The 18,141-nt window shown below is 33.9% G+C and overlaps 1 protein-coding gene across 1 annotated transcript in view; it reads left to right on the top strand.

The window, feature by feature from the left end:
- Positions 1 to 18,141, top strand: part of sfl (N-deacetylase and N-sulfotransferase sfl) — a 152,412-nt gene that overhangs the window by 27,782 nt on the left and 106,489 nt on the right. The gene's annotated exons all lie outside the window — the stretch shown is intronic.

The raw sequence follows: 18,141 nt of genomic DNA, 5'->3' as shown, positions 1-18,141 counted from the left end.
AAGGATGTAACAAGTAAGAAGTAGAATGACTGATGATTTGGTTGGTACTGAAAATCGTCAATATCGGACCATGACTTCACCTAGCTCACTCTTATAAGGAGTGAGATCGAAAAAAATCTGAACATACATAAATGTTAATAAAAAAGAAACCACTAAACTTACAGTTTTAATTTTTTTTATTTGATTGAAATTATGGATGAATTTATGAACCTTTTCCGAAACCCTTCCATTAAGGTTTTTATAGAGCTTTCTGTCACTTTGTTCGAACAGGTAGTCTCCATCTCCGTTTAAAATCTTCCACTCTTTTGGCCACCTTTTTTGTGCTCTTCAATTCTCTTTTAACAAGAGCCCAATATCTCTCCACTGGCCTTAGCTCCATGCAGTTTGGAGGATTTGCCTCTCTTGGTATAAACACCACATTATTGTTCTTGTACCACTCAAGATCTTGCTTACCATAGTAACAGGATGCCAAATCAGGCCAAAAATAAGTGGACACGTTAAGAAGTCCTATGAATGGAAGCATCCTCTTTTGTAAAAATTCCTTGATGTATATTTCGGTATTTATAGATCCATTTGTAATAAATGTTTGGCTTCTTTTCCGCAACTGCATATTGCTTGTCATGTCGAGAATTTTTTGGGAAAATTTTCTGATTTTGGGTCCTAAACATTTCTACAACATTCCCTCGATCTTCAGCAACATAAAAATATTGATACGGAAGATCCGAAAAATGTTCTACGTACATTTCGTCATGCATTATGCAGCAGGTATATTTTTTGTATAAAATTTGACTTCAATTTCCATGCTCTGTCTTTGGCCTCTAAATTTTTAGCAGAGTTCCTGTTAGGAAATTTTTGAGCCTTTTATGGTTTTAAACATGCATTGGCTTTAACTTTTCGTACCAAATAGTGCGAGTACTGAGCTAACCTGGATGCTTTCCTACCGGATGTGTTGGGAGCTCGTTTGAAAATGCTTTCTATTTATTAGCTCAACCAGGTTTTCTATGAACGGACAAGATCTCAAGGTACTGTTTAATGACATTGGAATCAGTTTGACGGCAGACCTTTGGTTATTTGTCCAACTTTTTGTAGGACCAAGTTGTTGGGTTTTGTTGAAAATATTTAATAATTTTAGTACGCAGTTTTTTCTCGTCACTCATTTATTTTAATGAGATTAACAACAAATGAATATAATTGATATTAAACATAATAACTGACATAATTTTCAAAGGTAACGTGATCAAAGAAATAATCAAATAATACTTGGCTTGAAAGTTTTAAGGGAAAACGTGTGTTAAGGTTTTTCGATCTCACTCCTTATGCAGGGTCATTTGAGATTGGTTGCATGTCCATATCTGTGTTTTTTCGATCTCACTCCTTATGTACACTTTTGTGAAATTCTTTATCTCTAGTCAAAAAGTCTATGGTTTGATAATCACTTGCAATAGATAATAACTGTGAAAAATTTTGTTAAAATCGAAAGCGTGAAATCCGAAAAGAGCTGTCTTCTGTCCGCTCTGATATGGATTCTCCCTATATATTTGGTAAAAGTTATCAAAAAAACTGTATTTTGTATTTTCATAAAAAGCAAGTAAGAAAGTATGGTCCATATAATACCCTACACTATGTAAATGAGAAAAAACATTTTTCTTTTAAAAATATCAATAATTTATATTCATGAGTGATTTTCGAAGTGGGCCTTTTATGGGAGCTATGACCAATTATGGACCGATCACCATGAAATTAGGTCATTTCATTTATGTCTATATGAAAGTCATTTATGTTGAATTTTGTGTGTATACCAACATTTTTAAGAGATTTATGAATATTAAAGTGATTTTCGGAAGCGGGTCTATATGCGAGCTATGAGTAATTATGGACCGATCGTAACAAAATTTGGTGACATGAATTTTGTATATATAAAACTTATCTGGAGCGAATTTTGTGTAGATACATATATAAACTAAATATTTATGACCGATAAAGTCCAATTTCGGGAGGACATTTGTATGGGGGCTAGGTGAAATAATGGTCCGATTTCAGCCAGTTTCAATAGGCTTGGTGCTTGGGCCGAAAAAACTATATGTACCAAATTTTATCCAAATATCTTTAAAATCGCGATCTGTACTCTGCGCACAAGGTTTACATGGACAGCCAACCGGACGGATGTGCGGACAGAAAGTGATTCTAAGTCGATCGGTATACTTTAAGGTGGGTGTTAGACTAATATTTGTGGGCGTTACAAACATCTGCACAAGCGCATTATACCCTCCTCACTATGATGGTGTAGGGTGTAAAAACTATATCCTTATATTTAAAACACATTTTCAATCAATTAGAAAAGAAGCTGACAGTTTTTCGGTACTTTTTTGAAATACGTCCTTTTTAAGAAGAAAACGTTTAAAAACTATATTTTGGTACTTTTGTATCATGTATATCTGAAACCAATAAATAGAACTTAAATGATAATCAAAGTGTATTTGGTACTGTTTGAAAAATCGGACCATTTTTTGTACCCTTCACCATGAGTGGCAAGGGTATATATGTATAAGTTTGTCATTCCGTTTGTAGTTTCTACATTTTTTATTTGTGACCCCACAAAGTATATATATATCTGGATCGTTATAGTTAGCGAAGTCGATATAGCCATGTCCGTCTGTGCGTCTATCCGTCTACATGTTGAAATCAACTTTCCGAAGCCCCCAAATAACTTACAATGATTGATACATCAATATATCGGAAATTCTTCCGCCTCAGTTGCTGTTTAAAATCGAGAAAATCGGCCCCATATTCTAATTCCTAATAATAGTAAGTTAAATAGATGATATTTACAAATAGATCTTGACAATGAAGATTGTTGATGACGCCATTGGCAGGGTAGAAAATGCATTCCAATTTGCCAATTGTCTAAAATTTTAGTATTCAGTGATATTCTTTGAATTATTACAAATAAATTATGATAAAAATGAACTTAAGTCTAATTAAAAATTTACTTTCAAATTATATATATAAAAAGTTCGAATAATTACCAAAAATCTATAAAGAAAAAAAATATCGAAACAAAAATTTTGAATTCTTTTTTTAAATTTTCAAAAACAATTATAATTTTTTAAATTTTGTATTTTAAAGTATAATTTAGTGAAGGGTATATAAGATTCGGTACAGCCGAATATAGCTCTCTTAATTGTTTTTTGGTACCTTTTTCATAAATTATCTCAGACCTATAAAATATTTTGTTATGAGTTTCCACTAAGATTTTGAAATTTGGTTGACCTCAATGGGGGAAAAAACATACTAAAAAGGATACAATTTTAAACATTGGATCCTCTAGTCACATAAGTAGTGTTGGTGACTAGGACTATTTTGTTTTATTAAATTCAAAGTCTCACTTCATGCCAAAAAAAACTTTATTTTGAGTCCTATTGTTATTAATACTGCAGGTTTCCTCTGGAACATTTACTGAATTTTCTGCCAAAGTTCTTCCTTGTTTTTAAATTTTTCAGGTCTGAGTTTGTCTTTTACTATTTTCCATAGGACTTAAGTCTGGTTATTGAGACGGCCATTCCATAACATGAATTTTGTTATATAAAAACCATTTTTTGGCAAGACCTGACGTGTGCTTTGGGCCATTATCTTGCTGGAAGAGCCATTTTAAGGGCATATTCCATTCTGCATGTGGCTTTATAACATTCTCCAAAATATTTACATACAAGTGCTTATCCATATTTTCTTTAATCCAATAAATTGGACCAACGCAATACCAAGAAAAGCATCCCCATATAATAATATTTCCCCAACCATGTTTAAACGTTTTTGGTTTTTGCCATTTTTTGGACGTCTAACCCATGTCTTATCATCACTACCAATTAAATTAATGGTCGTTTCGTCCGTCCACAACACATTTTGCCACTTTTTTATATTTTCTGGCCCACACCAATCCTTATGATTGCTCCTGGTTTTAAATGAAATATTGGTAGTGATTCTATTGTAATGTCCGTCACTGTATGGGATACAATAAGAGATAGAATCCATACATTTTGTACGGATATTCTACCATCAATTTTAATATTTAGGAAAAGAATGGGCGGACTAAAATAGTGGGCGTGACACTTCCCAAACAATCCAAATACTAAAATTCATATCTATCTGTATAATTGTAGTATGTAAAGCGTTCAAATTTTGTATGAACTACTTATTTAGGCCAAAAATAGCAATAGTGGGCGTGGTACCTCCCACAGATGTGATGAAAAATTATATATAGGGACAGCTATAGCAGCTATCAATATTGCGGACTAAATCTATAAAATCCATGTTTTTCACATGAACAGAAACTAATTTTAGACCCGGATAGCGAAGCACACCGGGTTTTAGCTAGTATATAATAATGATACAGAAAACACCACGAATCAACCTTAAACGATATTCAATAAAAACAATAAACTAAACAACATTATTTGCCCAACAATAAATAAATATTTTATGCAAATAAATTTAAAAAAAAATGTAAAAAAAATAAATTACAAAAGTCCTTAGAAAATATTGATGTCAGTAGCAAACATGCAATTAACTGTCATTGTTCTTGCTGTCATTACTTGTGTTGTTTACGTGCTTCTTGTTTTTCTTATTTTTGTTGTTGTCGTCGTCGTTTGTAAGAGCAGTAGTGGTGGTAGTGGTACTATTTCCGGTACTTATCCTTGTTTAAGCGCATTTTCAACAACACTTATATCATTTGTCAAGTCTTAATATTTCTTTCAATTATTTTTTTGTGTGCTTCAAACACACACACACACACACTGTGCCACAGTGCCCTATTACGTTCATCTAGTTACAAGAAAATATGCCAACATGCAAGTTTGCAAGTCAAACGAAACAGCCTGCTAGACACACGGTCGGACAGTCAGACAGCCAGCCAGCAGTCTGACAATAAAATGCAAACCAATAAAAAGCAATTTAAAGGTGGGAGTGAAAGAGGTCCGCGTAGCAACGCAGGAACGAAGGAACTTATATTACGCAATATTTTTTCACTTTTATAGGTTTTTTTTTTTGTTTTTAACAGCAATCGGTATTTATTACACATTTACTGCAAGTACTAGTGCTGTTGCTTGCTACACACTAACAAAGTACCAAAGTTTTTTTTTTTAAATTTTTTTTTTGGTCGATTGGATTGTAAAGAAGCAAAACAATGTTGGAATATAAAACTATCATGGTGCAGATGAAATTTGGATGTAGTTAAGCTGTATCCATTACTTGCTGGAGAATCTGCAAAAGGCATGGGCAAATATTAATCGGAAACTAAGTGTAAAAAAATAGCAATATCAGACGAAATTGAAAAAAATTTTCATTTTTCATTCTTGATTATTATTATGTTTATGCGTCTAGTGAAACTAAAAAAATCCGTGTTCAAAAAGTTCTAGATATGGCTTCCTAGTGTCCTCAATTATATACTATATTTTCAATTTCAGAATTATTTGAACTCTTTCCGGTTCAGTGGTCACTTTTCTAACCACCTTTTCTAGAGTCTTTAAGCAATTTTTAGTAACATCTATTGGCATTTTGCGAAACAATTAAATTTTTTTTGAGTCATCGTTTTATTTTTTTTTTGTAAACCTTTGCCGTCAGGTTGCTCTGGTTAGATTAATATATTAATTTGAAAATATTGTAAACCGCAGTTTTTCTAAGGGGATTTCCCTCATTCAACAAAACAGTCAGTGTGTTTATTGTTCATCAAAATCAGTGTTACTTTGTTAGTTAGTTAGTTTGTTTGGTTGGCTTGAGCTATCAAATTAATATTTTATACTATATTCTTTGATAAATAACGTAAGTAACAAGGTGGTTAGATTAGTAACCACTGTGACTGTTATAAGTTTTAAATAAAGTGTTTCTCTACATAATATTATGTTATTTTGTAAGGATGCCGAGTGTACTCAATGAATATTAAATTGAAGATATTTTGTTCAAACGCATACCTTCGAATTCGAATGTGTCTGAGGTTTTGAAATGGATGAAGAAGATAATTATTAGTAGGTCTGCTGATGCACAGTGGGGCAGAATCCAAATTTTTTGGAAATAAATCTGTCATTTCTAAACGGCTGGTCCGATCGGTATAAAATTTGACGTGGGCGGAGCCAAGGAGTATTCGAGTTTAAGGTATTAAAATGGGGCATGCAAATGATCCACTGGCGGCGCTATGGGGGCTCAAATTAGGGTACCTTCGACATAATTTCCGAGTTATGGGCATTTCAAAAATGAAATTTTAAAATTTTGTCATACCTTGGTCCGCTTTTTTAAAAATATGGGTCGTACTTTTGGACCGAATGGTCTTGAATTTTTATTACTTAGACAACTAAATTACGAATAACATACAAAAGATTTCAGAGCAAGATGAATTATGGATCCAAAAATAAACGATTTTCAATTTAAATATTCAAAAAATAGTTGATTTTTGACGGTTTTTGGGCGAAAAGGTGACTTAACTCTTTTTTAATTAAAAAAAAAAAAAACTTTCTTTAAGAACATATAACAATTTTATGTTTTTCTGAAAGATATCTTTACGGAAAACATTTTGATATAAAAAAACATGTCCTGCACTTCGAATATGTCGCCCCTACACCCTTCGGAATTTGACCTATTTTTTTATCAAAAATTCAACTTTGGGCCACATGTTCTAAAATCCCAAAGCTGGGATCAGAAAACAAAAAACAGCTTTGGAAACCTTGATGTATTCCCTATATTATCCCAGCCCCGAAGGAAATGTGGACCCTCCAATTTTTAGGAATTGCGGGATTCCCTTTGACCTTTTGACAAGTTTTTTTACACCTTGTTATTTTGAAGACAAACATAAAAAACGTTAATAATTTCATTGAGTTTCTAAAACTAAAATTTATATAAAAATTTTAATAGGATTGCAAATATTAGGAACAATTTGATCCACATTTGTTCAGAGCTATATTGTTTTGTTTAGATAAGTTAATTTTTGGTCTTACAAAAAAAATTTCAAGTCAATATCTCAATTAGATTCAAAAATATGCCACTTTAAAATTAAGTCTATCAAAACTATGGCACTTTTTCATACTAAAAAATTTGTATAAATTTTCTTAATGTGACTGAGTCAGAGCCAATGACTTGTGTTGAATCGGCCCAGCCATTTAGAAAAGACAGATTTATTTCCAAAATGTTTCGATTTTGCCCCACTTTGTGATGGTGCTCGGTGCCATACCTTCGGGGCTCCAGTTAAAATTTGATGTTAAAATATGATAAAATTTAGATAATGCTTCTGTTAGTAACTTATCTACCCTGCTGTGGTGAAACCGAAATGGTGAAAATACGCCGGTTTATTACACAGAAGGTATACCAAATGATATAAAAGAATTGGAGAATATCTTACCTGAACAGCTATTTCGTTTTTGTTCAGAAAATTTAGTCAAACTGATAAGTTTTCAAACAAATTTATACGGTGGTTAATAAACTAACCACCTTTTTCCATAAAATCCTTTAGCTGTATTGTTATTTCATCTTATTTTTCATAATATATGAACCCTAATTAAAGTACAAATGCAATTATTTTGCTTATAAACTTATACACATAAAACTGTGGCTGACAGAGTTAAAAGCAAAGCGTAGGCAGCGCTCTCTCCATGCACGATCGATTGCATTCATGCTTTCAACGTCAGTATCCGACAGATCCGCCAGGTAAGAGGTACTTTAATTAACTTTCTAAAAAGTACATTTCAATTCATTTTTAAAAAAATAGCTATCTAAAAAATGATTTTCCAAAAGTAGATCTTCTCGAATGAAACATAAGTCAGGACTTAGCAGTTTTCATTTTAACAATTCTAGAGATTTTTTTAGGCCGACGACTATATTGCGTCCATATTTCTAAATATAGTCAAGATACAAAAGTGTATCTGAACTCCCAACAACTACGTCATACCTGACAGTGAAGAATTCTCAGTGTTTCAATAACGTTAAAGTCATCCGGTTCAATTCACCCCATCTGGATATTAACGTGAGGTCACAATTGAACGACTCATCCATATTAATTCATGAGAGTCTATACTCAGAAAGATCAATGGTGATATGAATACAAATGACACTGACATCCGCATAAGAATGAATGGGATGTGCAGTGGTGATTGCCAACAAATCATTTTTGTGCACCAGATTGTGAGCAAACGCTGTAGCTATCTTGCGGAAAGCTTTCTCATACACAAGTGATCATTCCAAATTGAAACCACTGAGCCATAGCTTCCACAATCTCTCGCACCAACACCATATCGTGATTTTTTATTCGAACAGCTCATCCTTTGAGGCCAAGAATGAATCAAACCAATATCGGATACTCTGTTCCAAAGTGAAGCGTATCCCAGAGAGAGCGTTCTACATCGATCGAAACAAATAGTAGTCGGCTGGGGCACGGTCTGAACTATAAAGCGGGTAAAGCAAAACTTTCCAACCACTTCTTTTTAAATAGGTATTGACTGGCCATATATTTTGCTCATTTTTCGGCCAATGCTCGCTTCAAACGCATCAGCAGCTCATAATAGATATGACCCTTATGGTCCCACCTAATACACAGCATTGCCTTAGCGACATGGATATTTGGCTTTGGTGTCGATTCGGCTGGATGGACGGGTTTCACATACGCATCGGGTTATCGTAATGGATCTATTTTTAATCGCAAGTCAAGATTCGGAGTAAAAATGATTTTCTTTTATAGCATTCAAACATCATTTGGGACCTTCAAAATCGTCTTTCAAGGTCTCTCAGCTTCAATTCGTATGGTATCCAATTTCCATGCTTTTAGATGAATCCTGCTGCAGCTCATAGTAGATATGACCCTTTAGGTCCCACCAAATACAGAGCATTACCTTAGCGTCATGGTTATTTGGCGTTGGTGTCAATTCGGCTGGACGGGTTTCACATACGATCTCTTATGCTTCGGGTTATCGTAATGGATCCATTTTTAATCACAAGTAATGATTTGGAGCAAAAATTATTTTCTTTTATAGCGTACAAGCATCATTTGGGACATGCAAAATCGTCTTTAAAGGTCTCTCAGCTTCAATTCCTGTGGTAGCCAATTTCCCTTCTTTTAGATGGATCCTGCTGCTTTCAAAAGTTTTGAAATTGAGTAGCTCCCAATGATTTTGCAAGGTCTTGTTGAGTTTGACAACAATCTTCATGCAGTAATACCTCCTGTTCTTGGTCTTCAAACTTTTTTGGCTGGTCTGGCCGACTTTGTCTTCGGTGTTAAAATCACCACTTCTAAACCGAACAAACCATCTCTCGCACGATGAATACCAATGGAACACATTCACCATAAATAAGCTTTGGTGAGCAATCGGTGTGCTTCAGCTGCACTTTTTTTCAAATTGAAGAAGTAAATCCAAACTTCCCACATATGACGCTTTGTTGGTACAAAATTCGAAAATTTCGCAGCAACAAAAATTAAAGAAGTAAAGAGGTTCTGGTAACGATATTCTATCTGATGAATTGTTACTTATTACAGAATATGATGTTTTATAATGAAAAACTAGTAATATATTTTTGTTCAAATTTTGCCTGAACCGTTTGCATTTTATTTGGGAATAAATGCATACAGTTCGCCTGAATAAATGAACGAATACGGAATGATGTTGTTTTTGGTGGTTGAAGTGTTTAGTTCTTAATACAATTCATTTCAATTTTCGTTTTTATTTTTTTATTTTTCATTCTCTCTATTCAACACTTTTATTTTGTTGTTCCATGTGTATTTGTTTGGGTTTTATATGTGTGTTTCGCTTAAATGCATTCTTTTGTTAAGTGTTATCGAAATATTTTTCTAGTTATTTTACAACTAACAATTTTGTGGTGGCACAATTGAACAGTTAAAAAGCGGAGATTTCAGGAAAAGTTTAAAATTGATATCACTTAACTGAAAACCATTTCGTTCACTTTTGTGAATAGTATTGAAACCCATTTGTTGCTTCCAAGCCACAGTATTTGTTGATTTTATTATTGTAAAATTTGTTAGGACATGAAATTCTCAATCTTTGACTTTTGCAACTGCCTCACGCTACAAATCTCCCGAAACCTTCTCAATCCCTCCACCTTATATCCGCAACTATTAAGAATTTATGCGAGTGTCAGTATGTATCTGAGTTGGAGAGTATGTGTTTTGCTTTTCAAATATTTTATTTCGTGTACAAATAGCATTCGTTTGTTCTCATACCCATCATTCCATTCCATTCTATACATTGTTTTCAGTAAATTTGCATTCATTACGAGTTTCATTTACAATTTTCCACTGAGTTTAGAAAGAAAGGAAGAAAAAAAAAAACAATAATAATGAAAATATTTTTATTTTTTCAACACTTTTGCAACTCGTTTATTGTAACCATTTGAATTGATTGTCTATACACCATGTTTCGGTAGCAAAATATTCGCTTTCGTAATCGCATGTTGTACATTTACATTTCTAAGAATTTATTAATTGAAGTTTAACAAATTTCGAACGAATACTTAATCCTGCTATAGTAACCATATTTATTTTACTTCATTTGAAACTGCAATACAATATTTTTTTTTATTGAAATTGCAACATGAATAAGTATTAAACTTAATGGGTTTTTGGAAAATATTATTATATGCTGTGTAAGATATTGTATTACACAATTAACTGGATCAATTAAAAAACAATGTAGCAAGTAATTTAAATGTGAGGCAGTGAAAGAATTTTATATTGGAGCTGTATGATTTCATGTGATACTTCATTGCTGACCCAATTAATAATGTTGAGAAAACAAAACTGCTAAATATTGGAATATTGTAAAAGAGAGGGCGGAATGAATATGACTTTAAAATAATATTAATTGAAAAATGAGGGATTTTTTTTTTAAATTTTTAGCTTTTATTTTGAAACATTTGCGCAATATAAATTTAGTCAAAGTATTGGCCATTGTTAGCTATGATCCCAGCAGTTAAGCAAGTAGTCAATGTATCCCATAAAGACAGTAATTGTCACAAATGTCTTATCACTTGGCTGACACCATTTTATATATTTTGGTCATTTGACACGTGTGTGCACTTTGTAGTGCAGAGAGAAGACAATTGGTTACTTTATTCATCCCAAGTAATCTAGCGTGAAGACAATTGTCACTTAAGTGTCTCTAAGTAATCTAGAGTGTAGTCACTTTAAACGTTTTGTGAGTAATTCGTACAAACTGGTTTTTTACAAATTGTGTTAATATAATTCTCATACAGTTTATTTTTATTTTTTCTTAAGTATACTGATATCCCATGTAACATAGCATGAAGTCAATAGTCACTTTAGTATCTCTTAGTAACCTATGGTGAAGTCACTTCAAACTTTTTTTTGTACTGCACTTTATTTTACCCACCAGAAGCGTTGACTACTTTCGATCAGCTATCCGATAGTCACATTGTAATCAAAAGGGTCAATTGACCCCCTGCTTAGGACATACACGTGTTAAAATAACTAGTCAAGTAGCTGATCAAGTAACCAGTTACAAAGCTAGCAAGGTAACTGACGCCTTGTAACCAATGTGTGAATCCAATGCGTTGCCTACTTTGGACCAGCTATTAGACAGTCCCATTGTGATCAAAAAGAGACAGTTGACCCTGTGCCTAGGACATGCCCGTGTTAAAATGACTAGTCACGTGGCTATTGAAGTAACTAGCTCCCACCCTAAATGATAGGTAAAATCACTAGTTCGGTACTGTCTCCTAGAACTGCTGGGATCTTTTCCGGATACTCTGTACCAAAGAGAGCTTCGATGAAAAAAATAATAGGGCGGGGCAAGCTCTGGACAATAAGGCGTGTGAGGCAAAACAACCACTTCATTCCGGATGCTTTTTAACAGGTATTGCAACATGTGGCCGAGCGTTGTCATGATGTAGTATTACGGTTTCATGTCTGGCCTTATATTCTGGGTGTTTTTCGGCCAATGCTCGCCTCAAACGAATCAGTTGCATTCGGTACAGGTTCCCTGTGGTAGAAATTGGAGGAGTTAAGGGAGAATTCAAAAAGCGCAGACCATCATGCGACAGTTACTGGTTCACTATGTGGTGAAATTTGCATGCTCGGTCTTATTAACCACCTACATTCCCTAATAAATGCGTCTATACACCTTAATTCCTTCCCAGATAACCCGAAGAGATTACTAAAGGATCGCTCACCTAAAATCCTGGCATGCAGACCATCCAGTGCTGGACAATTACAAAAGAAGTATAATAGTTCATTCTGACAATTCCTGCAGGAGTCGTGGTGAGGCAGCCCAAGTCTTGCAGCATCACCACCACATTGCTAAGTCATATTCGTTGTAAGCGAAGTAGATACGACATACGTTTACAGTCCAACGAAGGCCATATCACCCTCGTAATGGCACAGGTGGTTTCATCTTCCGACATCGAGGCTCCTATTCCCGCTAAGTTATCAGCAATACAATTGCCTTCGTTATCCCTGTGTCCAAGTACCCAAGTGACTACCACTATTTAATGTCTTGCCATCTCCTTTAAGGATGCCGGGCATTCCTGGACTGTATTTGATGTTGTATAAACACCTATCAGGGATCTGATTGCGGCTTTACTGTCAGTATTTATTCGAATATCCCTGCCAGATATCCTGTAATATCTGAGCTAGTTGGCCGCTCTACTAATGGCAGATACCTCAGCCTGAGGAATACTACATCGACTTGGGAGACTAAATTAGATTCTTATCCCAAATTCAGGAATGTAGATACATCTGCGCAATCTATCCCTTTGGACCTATTCGTATAGATGGATAGATTGAACCAAGGGAGGGACCATCAACATTGGATTGAGAAACCGAAGGATTTAGAGTTGCAGTAATCAATATGATCAGACAGATTTTGAATGCTTCCTATTACATAGCAAACATAATATGCGTTTCATGCGTTACAGGCGTTCAGCCTAAAGGTCGTGTTCAATTCCAGCTTTCTTGCCAATAGATCTACTGGCAGCCAGTTAAGTAGAGTGTAGAGCGACTTCGTTAGGATTGCCATACTTCTTAATACCCTTTCAAAGAATTTACGGTTGGAGGCCCTATCCATTGCCCCATAGATTAATATAGGTTTAGTAACCGTATCAACTAGCCAGTTCACGTTTCAGGGTCTAATTCCCCTTCTCGTGTCTATGGCACTTTTGCAGACATATATAGCCCTGATGGCCTTAGATGCCCTTGTCTCAGTGTTGAGTTTTCAGGATAATTTGCTGTCAATTCGGTTCCGCTCAGTTGGGGTAACGTAAAGTCTTCAATGAGAATAGTAAAAGTTCAGTTTTGCTGGGATTTGCACTCAAACCACTAACGATAGTCCATGGATTTAATATTTCGAGTGCCATCTCCAGTCTTTCCGATATCGTGCCCAGATGAATCCCTGAAATGGCTACATCATCTGCGTAGGTGACAGTCTTGTAATTTAGGGAGTCCAATTTCCTAAGCAGATAGTTTAAAGCCAAGTTTCATAGAATAGGATATAGGACAACCCCCTTGGGAAGTGCCTCTTTTCGCAGATCTTGAGAACGTAGTTGTTCCAATTTTAGAACGAATGATCTTATAATTCAGAAGGTTCCTAACGAACCTAACTATAGACTGATCAAGTCCTAGGGAACGTAGGGCTGATACTATGGTTGCAGTTTTCACATTATTGAAGGCAGTTTTCACATTATTGAAAGCTCCTTCTATATCGAGAAAGGTCACGAGAATGTAATTACGGAATTCGATAGATCTCTCGATATACCGAACTAGTGAGTAAAGTGCTGTCTCAACTGATCTTTCCTTGGTATAGGCATGTTGAGATGTATAAAAGAGTACCTGATCAACCGACATTCGAATATAAATATCGATAATTCTCTCCAGGATTTTGAGCAAAAAGGATGATAGACTTATCTTTCTGAAGTCCTTTGACTTGGTGTGTAAAGCCTTATCCCTCTTCGTGATGAAGTTCTTAACAGATTTCAGCAGCTCATAATAGATAGTACATTTTTGCTCCCACCAAATACGGAGCATTACCTTAGCGCCATGGATATTTGGCTTTGGTGTCGATTCGGCTGGTTCTCCGGGCTTCACATACGATCTGTTACGCTTCGGTCAAAAATAGTTTTCTTTTATAGCGTTCAAGCATCATTTCGGACATGCAAAATCGTCTTTCAAGATCTCCCAAACGCTTTAAAATTCCTGCATGAATGGCTCCCTATGATTTTGTAAGCTGTTGTTGAGTTTTACAGTAATCTTCATGGAGTAATGCCCCGCTTCTTTGTCTTCAAACTTTTTGGCTGACCTGGGCGATCTTTGTCTTCCGGTTCAAAATCACCACTTCTGAATCGCGCAAACCATCTCTCACACGTTGAAACCGATGGAACACATTCATCGTAACCTTTGGTGAGCAATCTGTGTGCTTCGATGAAACTATTCGTTTCATCGATTTCTATTACTACCCTCGTTCAACTAAATATAATTTTGTATGTTTAATAGTTTTGGTTAAAGTTTGAGAACAAAAAAAAAAAATCCCATAAACAAGCATATTTAACTATATTATATTGTTTATATAATAAATAAGATAAATTTGGCAATAAATTTAAATATAAATAGAGTAATAACCCAAACAACCACACACAATTACACATGAATCCAAAAAAAATAGCATATACCCAGCAAACGAAAAATAAATATTGAATTCTGAATTAGAGAATAATTTAAAATAAAAAACTTTTTCGAATAAAAACGTTTGAGTTAGCTTGGATAGACTAACTTTCCCGTTAGTTAAGGCTGATTTTTATCAAATCTTCTTAAAAAAATGTTGAGAGCTTTGCATTTATATTTAATAAAATCTATGAAAGCTATTTTTTTTTATTAAATTGACTTCTTGTTTGCTGGGTTATTGTACATTATAGAAAACAAATGTAAATTATGTGACCTCAATTGTTTGACAGTAATAATGTTTTGTTATACTTTATTTTTTTTTCCATTCTTTCCAGTTGTTTTTGGGGTTTTCCAACAAAACCAAATGCAAAAAAAAACTGTAACAAAAATTACACAAAAGCTTGTTGATTAATTTGCGATTATGTAAAATACATAATGTTAATAATACGAAGACTGCATAAAAAGTTGTAGGTTTCATTGAAGAAAAGTTCCAAAAGGAAATTTAAATTGTCTGAGGACTTTTCCCAATACAAATACTACTGATTTCACTGTGACTCACTTTCTAATTCCGAAAAAACTGAGGACTTCTCTTGAAGATCTGATATTGTTTGTCAAAAATTCTGTACCCAGTTCTATTTCTAAAACTATATATGAATAAATGGCAACAAATAATTCGCAATATTAATGTACTGAGTTAAAAGCAGTGGTCGACACTCATAGTCACCAGAGGCCGAACTTAATCGGTTATGTACCTGTGGAAAACACCAAGTTTATAAAACTTATCATACAAGAAGCAAAAATCATAATAAAAACCAGGTCAGATTACAGTTTTGAATTTGATAATTTTGACAATTGAATATACAATTTTCTGTATTGGTTGAATTTTAAATACAAAAATTATTGAATAGATAATTTTCGTAATTGAAAACACATTTTTGTTATTTTTTTTTTTTTTGTTTTCAATTACGAAAATTATCTATTCAATAATTTTTGTATTTAAAATTTAACCAATAACGAAAATTTTATATTCAATTGTCAAAATTATCAAATTCAAAACTCAAAATTCAATAGAAAATATCAGAAAATTTTGTTTTTGAGCACATGAATACTTGATTCAATTATGAAATAATTGAAACCAATTCAATATGTGATAAATGTTTGAATTGAAATATAGTTTTTTCTGTGAGGGCTAAATTCTAAACGTGAGTTCCAAAAGGGGCAAACATTTTATATACGAATTTGGGTCAATAAGTCCGCGACTTTCTGAATATCCCGGATCTTAACTGAAACAGCAATACTGCTCCTGTCAACAGGCATCTGTTAGTTGTCTCCTGTCAAAATTTGTTACCCGAAAAACTGCTATTCTTCTTTGATGCCATGAAAAAAAAGTTTATTAAGAATCTTATAATTTGGTTTTCCTAAATCGTATATTTGTTTCCAAGTTTACATTTTGGTACCGACTAAAAAAATTCACTGCGATTTGTTAACAAACCTTTTATTGAATACTAGCTGAACCCGGTCCGCGTTGCTGGCCCTTAGAAAACATCTGTTTTATATTGCATCTCGAATTTAATATACAGTTTCGGACAAAGTCGGTGATTTAATGAATTCAAAAATTCAGTAGGATAATCGACGGCTTGTTCTTCGTTCATTACTGTGTCAATCTATTTGTATTTTATTGTTTTGCCAGGCAGTTTCAATTATATTTGCTTATTGATCTTGTTAAAATCATAATTTGTTGGTGCCAAAATTGCATGTTCCCACAGACAATCCGAATTGTTGTAGTTCGTTGTAAGACTTGGGAATACTTTGTCGACAACGTCTTGAATATTCATTTGCATTTGGCAGAAGTCCGGAAATAAAATCTCATTTGTGGAGGGATCAATTGGAATTTTTCGTATCGTCATTGGGAAGCGTGAGCAATGGTCCAAATCTGTTGTACATTTGGCCTTGAACTTTAAAGGTGGGCATGAAGCCGACGTCATTTGAAAGCATGTGTTGTAGTTTTGGATATTTTGAAGGAAGTGTTTGGAAATAGGATTCGCGCCGGAAATGTAACTTAATAGCAGCTCAGACGGCTCAATAACTGGTGGCAGAATAACTTTACCGTTCGAACAGCACATTCTCGGGGATTCCTTAGGGAACTTCAAAATGCTGCAATGTAAGTAATGTTTGTTCATTGCGCCAATTAGTACATCCTTGTGATTCTTGTAGTAATCATACTTATTGTAATAAAATCCGGGCAACTTTAAATCGATTCTTTCTCTTGATCGAGCCATTCGGGAGCGAACACCTATATGCTGTTGAGGTGTTTCTGCAGCACTCGATGAAGATGCACTGCGACGCATTTGCTGAAGCCGAGATTCTCGTTCTTATCCCGTTTCTGCGACTCTAGACGTAGATGCCCTTTCGAAAACAAATTTTATTTGAATAAAACCGTTATATTTTATTAAAAGTGATATGCGGAGAGTTATTCAATATATTATTTTTTTAATAGATTTCATATGGAAATTTTTTAATCATGCACCTAATTTGTAAGAGTAAACAAAATTGTTTATCATCGATTGATAATATAAAAGAACTTCTATAGTACCGGACATGTGTTGGATGTATTCCATTCTTCGCTTATACCAAATCATTAATTTTTAGAATGATGTTAAGCAACAAAATGAAAATTGTCATTGTTTGAACGTTGGAAATAAAAAAAAGTATTTATGTATATGACTTTACAGTGTTAACCGCTATGCTTTTCTGAAGATTCCGTGAAAATTTTATCAAAATCGGTCCAGCCGTTTTTGAGTCCATATGGAACATACATACACACATCTGTTTTTATATATAATGGCATTAATATATAATCTCCGCCCACAGACCGAATATCAAAAATCTGACTTTACAGTGTTACCCGCTGAAATCGGTCCAGAAGTTTTTTATATATATAGATGGTATTATCGGTATAATGTAGAAATTTGATAAAGCCACGCCCCTCCGCCCACAGACCGAAAATAAAAAATCTGACTTTACAGTGTTACCCGCCAGGCTATTCTGAAGATTCCCTAAAAATTTCATCAAAATCGGTGGAGCCGTTTTTGAGTTCATTCGGAACATACATACACACATACATCCATTTTTATATATATAGATTAGATATTTATGATTTCTACAATTTCACAATTTTTGTATTATTATGGAAATATTTAGTACGAGTCGAAAAATAGGTGACTTTAAATTAAAATATTACAAAAATTTCTAATCTAAATTTCTAAATCTAGTCAATAGAAAACAATTTTTACAAATGTACAATATTTTTATTATTTTCTTAAAGATATTTTAACAAAATAATAGGGCTCTTTCACAGGTCCTTCCAAATTTAACCCAACATATGTACGTATCTATCTATACATTATTTTTAATGCCATCATATTCTCTTTACAAATTTCCAATTTATTTCAAATTAAATTTTATGGCAAAGAAATAAAAAAAAA

Source organism: Calliphora vicina, chromosome 3, assembly GCF_958450345.1.
Source record: "Calliphora vicina chromosome 3, idCalVici1.1, whole genome shotgun sequence".
Classification (NCBI taxonomy): Eukaryota; Metazoa; Arthropoda; class Insecta; order Diptera; family Calliphoridae; genus Calliphora; species Calliphora vicina.
Note: the sequence above shows the minus strand (reverse complement) of the source record. Positions and strands in the feature narration are given on the sequence as shown.